We start from the raw sequence: 6,984 nt of genomic DNA, 5'->3' as shown, positions 1-6,984 counted from the left end.
GCATAGTACAGCCTGATCTTGTCGGATCTTGGAAGTCAAGCAGGGTCGGTAGCTTCCTGGAAGGGAGACTTCAAGGAAGATTCTGCAGAGGAGAAGAAGAAGAGTTGGCTTTTATGCCTAAGGAATTTCAAAATGGCTTACAATCATCTTCCTTTCCCCTCTTCACAAGACACCTTGAGAGGCAGGCGGGGCTGAGAGGGTTTGCAGTGAAGGTCATCCAGAAGTTTGCAGGTGGAGGAGTGGGGGAACAAATCCAGTTCACCAGATAACAGCCCACCACTCATGTGGAGGAGTAGAAAATCAAACCCAGTTTCCAGATTAGAGTCCACCACTCTCAACCACTATGCCAGGCTGGGTCTCCAACATGGGCAATGGCCAGGGACGTAGGTATAGATTTTATGGACCCACAAAGTTATGGACCCACAAAGGTGTAGCCCCCATCTTCTATTAGCTCCCATTGGAAACAATGGAGGATGGGGGCACCCCTTTTGGGAGTCCATAACTTTGGACCCCCTGAACCAAACCTCACCAAACCTGGGTACTATCATCAGAAGAGTCCCCCAAACAATTCCTGAAAGTTTGGTGCTGCTAGCCTAAACAATGCACCCCCTGCAGGCCAAATTAAAACACTAAAATGTTTTTAAAACCCACAAACTGGGGGGCGGAGCTTCGGACATGAATGGGGGGGTTGACCCGAGAAACCCCCCCTTACCTACGTCCCTGGCAATGGCAAACTGCCTCTGCTTCTCACTTGCCCTGCTGGAGGGGCTGTAAGTCAGCTGTCACTTGACAACACTTGGTGTACACAAGGAACTTAGAACTCAAAAGTAGAACGGTTTTTCTTACTCAAGAACAAATGTGGACCTTAAAACACAAAGAAAAAGGCAATCTTCTTTATCAAAGGGATGCTTAGTGCATAATAGTTTTTTCCTTCCAGGTAAGTATGCAGGTAACCTGAATAGTCCTGGCTAGGCTGAGCTCATCAGATCTCAGAAACTAAGCCGATCTCAGAAACTGCTGGTTAGTAGCTGGATGGGAGACCACCAAGGAAGACAGGGGTTGCTATGCAAAGAAAGGCTATGCAGAAAAAAGAAGGGTTATTGGGGGGAGGGGTGCGGCTCATTGGGAAAATGTCCCAGATTCAACCCCAGGTATCTCCATCTAAAATGACCAGGTAGTACCTGATGTGAAAGACCTGGAGAACTGGTTCCACTATGAGTAGATAATACTGATCTTGATGGCCCAATGGTATGATTCAATATGATTCAGAATGTTCTAATTATGTTTATGAGGAAACCACAGTCACCACACAACTCCCACTGTGTGCGATTCAGGCAAAAACAACGGCACCTGAGTCTACAGCCACATTGAAGACACACTGCATGCTGTAATAGAATATGTGGCTGTCGTGTTTTGGAATCACTGTTAAGCATCAGTGGATCTTGCCCAATAGCAATGTATGGTGACTTACGGACAATCAAAGTGGGATCGTGGTTAGCATTTTAAACTAAAACCAAATCCCAACTTTTCTTTTAAAAACTACCTGGGAGGAGGTTGCCAACTCTGGCCTAAGGAATTCCTGGAGATTGCGGGGGGGGGGGGGGCTGACAAGGCAGAGTTTGGGGAGGGAAGAGAGCTCCAGGGGGATGTGATACCATAGATTCCACCCTCCAAAGCTGCTGTTTCTTCCTGGAGATCCATCTCTTTAGACTGGAAATCAGTTGTAATCCATGAAGGTTGTCACTTACGTATAAGGCATGTATTTCTTAGTTTGACCTCCCTCAGAATATTTGCTGAACTCAGATATTCACACCCCATTCCCCCCTCCCCCATAGGGACCCAAGATCCTTCTTAATCACTCCATTGTAGTTTCAAAAAAACAGTTCAAGACTACCAAGATTCATCATGGGACCTAAGACAAAGACTCGTACCTGTTCACCTGCCATTCGACCCTGATTCAAACCACGTGTCTAAGTTTGTAAGTTTTTATTTGTACACATATTCATGTGTGTACAAATATAGAGCACAGTTCTTATATCTAATGAAGTGAGCTATAGTTCACAGAAACTTCACATCACAATAAGTCATCAATAAGAAAATATGCACTCTTGTACCTTTACCTATCCCAAAAGAAGGGACAAATTGCTTATGTTGTTTTGCTTACCAGGCTTCAAATGAGGTCTAGGGCTCAACTTCTCCAGTGTGATGAAGTCACATCTGGAGGTGATGTCATCACACAGGTGAGGATAGGAGAAGTGCTGTGGTATATGGACAAAACTATATGGTAAACACAGTTTCTACAATCGAATTTTTGCTCAAATATCAGAGGTAAGGTGACCAGATGGTCACCTTCGCCAACCGGGACAGGCGGGTGGGCGCCCCCCCCCCGCCAGCAGAAGGATGGTGCCCCACAGAAGCCGGCAGCCAAGGCAACCGGCTTCTCATGGCCAGTACCGCCCCCAGCACGGCAGGGCCAGTCAGGGTCATCCGGGCGGCCAGATGTGGCCTCATGGGCATAGCTCCAGGTCTGGTGTCGATCAGGTGGTGGAGGGCATCCAAAGCAGAGTTCTTGAAGGTGACCAGAATGGTCAGGTGAGTCGACACGGAGCAGGCGGTCTGTCTCATTATCCAGAAGGGCTCAAACCACTGTAAGAACCAGCTCTCATTGTCTGTGTGGCTCCTCCTCGAAAAGGAAAGAGCTCTAATCTGATACGCTCCAGCCTAGCCCATCTCATGGGACCCTGGTGGCTGACCTGGCTTTAGGACTTAGATGGGAGACTACCAACAAGTCCAGGGTTGTTATGCAGAGACAGGCCGCGGCAAACTACCTCCTGAATGCCTCTTGCCTAGGAAACCCGGCCATGCTAATGCCATTTGACCCCTTTAAATAAAAGTTTTCCAAATGGTCTCCAGAACAGATCTGAAAACACTTATCCGTTAAAGTTAGCCCCTTCCGCGACACACAAAATAATGAGTTTTCAAACCACTTTCACAACTGTTTGGTAAGTGATTTGTTCACATTGCGCTTCAAAGAGCACTGAAAGCAGTTTGAAAGTGCATTATTCTGCATGTGCTGAATGAGCCTTGTGAGTCAACCCTCCCAGAATTCAGAACACTAGAAGACACAGAGAACCAACCAACACTCACATGTGCAACAGTGCCACCTCTGTAGAGATGACTCTATAACCAGCAGCCCGAATACCCCACTCTAACCCAAGCTTGTCAGGATACCGGTATTGCAAGCTAAAGCAGGGTTCAGTCCTGGTTAGTACTTTGGATGGGGAGACAAACTAAGGAAGATTAGGGTTGGTATTTGGAAGAAGGCCGTGGCTAACTCTGTCCAGGGGGACATATAGGTTAAATGTCCCTAAGCAGCCATTTAGTCACACCCCTTTCCTCCCCAGGTCCATACACTGACTTCAAGATCTTTGGTGCAAAAAAGTTTCACCATGGTGAGGGTGGCATCCCATACCGGGTGGGGGTGGCGCTAAAACCTGGGGATTTTGCACTGGGCTACATTTTCCTAGATACTTCCGGACTCCGCACTCATCTGCTCATTCTTCCCAGAATATCCCATGTATAAATCACCACGGTCGCTTCCTCAAGATGTTTACGATAGCTGGTCGGGCATACAATCTAATTTCAATCTGGTTCTCTGACCGCTCGCAGAACGGGTCCCAGAAACAACCAGGAAGACGGCCGCGAGAGCACCGCCGCCTCGGTCGACCTACCGTCACCGCGCTCGCCCGCTGGCCGCCGAGGCCTGGGGATATGCCCCCCCTGCCCTGGGCGCGACTAATTCGCCGCCGCAGGGCATGGTCCCTTGCGTTCGCGATGCGCTAACGGTCGCGAAATAAGGTAGGTCGACAGTAACAAGGGGGGAGGGAGGGCACCTTCGAGCCGCTGCCGTTCTTCTGAGTATAACGCCGGCATGCAGTGTATGACCTTCTGGTTCATGCCCCATACAGTGATAAAACTATTTAAATGTGTCAAATAATCTACAGTTTGCTGCCTTATGGATGAAATCTGTTCTAGCAAGATAACTGAACATTCATAATTTCAACGCTTCACAAGCATCATATAGATTACAGAGGCCAGGTTTTAATCAATTTTACTATTTTTGAGAAATCAGTATTGCTCTTTCATGTGGAAGAGTGATGCCATCTGAACATCCTTTTGAGCTCTTTCTGGCTGATTCAAAGAAAAGCTTCCTCTGAAACAGCTGTACAGATGTTATCTGATTCAGCTGCAACTTCTAGACACATCGACAAAACCATTCCTCCCTTGTATTGCAAGATAGCAAAATGAAGGGATCCCAAAAGAGATCTACTCAACGGGAGATGGACTGACTGTATAGCAGTCCTTGCCCCTCTTCAGTTTGTGCGATTCTGAGCCGCTCTTTGTACCGGTAGGACATTCTGAAGGAGATTGATTCATAGGGTTGTTATGAGAAGTGACTTGACAACATTTCACACACGCACACACATACACACACCCTAATATTCATGTGGTTGGTCATGCAAAGTAGTAAAAGAAATTCAAGTCTTCTTTACTGAAACTATCAGAATTGTGAACCAAAGTATGTCACAGTGGTTCAGAGTGCTTGGACTAGTAGGACAGCTACAGGGAATAATTTCCTGCAGCGCCAAAGAATTCTATAAGAAAACATTATTTACTTTAAAAAAACATTTTAGTGAAACAGCTGAAATTAAGATAAAGTCAGTAAAACCGATTAGAATGCAAGATGTTAAAAGTGGGATTGTCAGATACCAGTCTTAAGCACTTAATTGTTAGGTTAGAAGGATAAGACTGAGAGAGTTTTATGTAAATTGCCTTTAAATCTGAGAAATATTAGAGAGATAAGGTTGCACGATATCTGCAATACTATATGAAATGGAATAGTAATTAAATAGCTTTTTATCTTTTAAAAATGCTAATCTAGATAGATATTAATGGTAAATACAATATTAAAGATACCCTAGCAATGAGTTTGGGGCTGGAATCAAGTAGTTTTAAGGTTATTTTGCTGTTTATGCAGTTTTTTTAATGTTCGTGAAGATTGTTTTAATTGCTTGTTCACCTTACTGAGCCCTCATTTCAGTCAGGGTGATGGGATATAAATTTAATAAAATAATATATACTGCAGGTCTCCGCAATTAATCAGACCTTACCCCCCGCTTAGTTTCAGAGATCTGATGAGTCAAGGGCAGCCTAGACTAGCATGTCAGGGCTTGAAATGATCTACTCAACCACCACCAAGATGCCCGAAACTTAAAAGAAGCAGACAGAATAATAATAATAATAATAATAATAATAATAATAATAAGCCTTTATTTGGCATAACAATAATCATAACACAATAAAAAACCTGAGATAAAAGGTATACAAATACAAAGGTTTAAGATAGAATATAAATTATTGATTGTGCATCACCTCCAGTAAAAATTGTGCTACCAATTCACAAGTTTCATTGTCAGAATTGTCCAGAAGGAAAGGAAGTCTACCTGATTCTCCCATTTCACTAGGTATCCTAGAAAGAATATTGGAATATTTTGATCTGATATTAGCAGATTTAGGGCAGCAAAGCAGTTGATGTGCCAATGTTTCAATTTGTTGTTCACCACAAGAGCATACCCTTTTGCTCATTTCCAAGTTGTTAAATCTACCACGCAATAAAGCAGAGGGGAAAACATTGAAGCGAGCAAGTGTGAGGGCTCTTCTCTGTATTGGATTAGTCAAAAAATACAAATAGGGAGCCATCCTGTTTTGATATAGGGGTATTGAAAGATGTAAGGGTGAACAAGTTTTCATAGCAGCCTTAAATAAATTAATCCATTCGCTTTCCAACAATTTTTGTTTTAACAAGTTGTAGGATTCTGAACTAGATAGTGGGAAAAGCGAGTCGAGAGATATACCAAGTGATTCAATCTTTCTTTCGATCAGAGAGAACCATGGATTAGCCTGAGTATCAGCCAAAAGTAGGTGAATCAGCGAGTGCTCATCATGCGAAAAATGCAGGCGAAGCCAAAATTTAAAGGCTCTCAACCAAGCCCTATAAACTAATGAATTTTGGCCCAGTTCTAAACAGAGGGCCGCATACGGTACACAATTTGGCAGGCCCATAATTTTACGGAAAAATTTGGATTGGACAGTATTCAAGGAGTCATCAACTGCTTGGAGCCAGATAGGTACTCCATAAAGTAACTGCGCTTCTATCTTAGAGTTAAAGATTTTTAGTGCTGCAGGGACAAGGGAGTGGCCCTTTCCATAAAAGAAGCGTGCAATGGCAGAATAACTGATGGTAGCAGCTGCAATAGCAGCTTTTTTATGGGGTAACCAGGAGAGGTTATAAGAAAATGTTATTCCAAGATATTTATATTGGTTAACCTGCTCCACTGGCACTTTATTAATCGCCCAGTTATGTTTTTTGTATTGTTTGGAAAAGATCAAAATCTTGGTCTTTTGATAATTGATGACTAGTCCGTTATCTGTACAGTACTGCCCACATCTATTCAGCAGTCGACTAAGTCCAACTTTTGAGCGAGATAGAAGGATGGTATCATCAGCATATAGAAGTATTGGAATATGCCTTGAGCCTAATTTAGGGGCATGGTTGTTAATTTCCAATAAGGCTGACGGAAGGTCACTCAAAAATAAATTGAAAAGGGTTGGTGCTAACACACAGCCTTGCCTCACACCTTTAAAGGTAGAAATAGAATCAGTCATGAGACCTTCACGTGAGCACTTAACTCTGCAGTTTGTGTCGGTATAAAGTTGCCTGATTAGAAAAAGAAGTTTATTGTCTATTCCTTGTATAGCCAATTTATTCCAAAGACGTTCTCTAGAGACTGTGTCAAAAGCTGCCTTCAAATCAATGAAGGCAGCATAAAGTTTGCTTCTTGGACTTTTGGAGTATTTATTAACCAAATGCGTAAGGAGCATAGCATGGTCTAACGTGGATTTCCCCCTCGTGAAGCCTATTTG

Source organism: Sphaerodactylus townsendi, linkage group LG06 (assembly GCF_021028975.2).
Source record: "Sphaerodactylus townsendi isolate TG3544 linkage group LG06, MPM_Stown_v2.3, whole genome shotgun sequence".
In the NCBI taxonomy this organism is placed as follows: domain Eukaryota; kingdom Metazoa; phylum Chordata; class Lepidosauria; order Squamata; family Sphaerodactylidae; genus Sphaerodactylus; species Sphaerodactylus townsendi.
Note: the sequence above shows the minus strand (reverse complement) of the source record.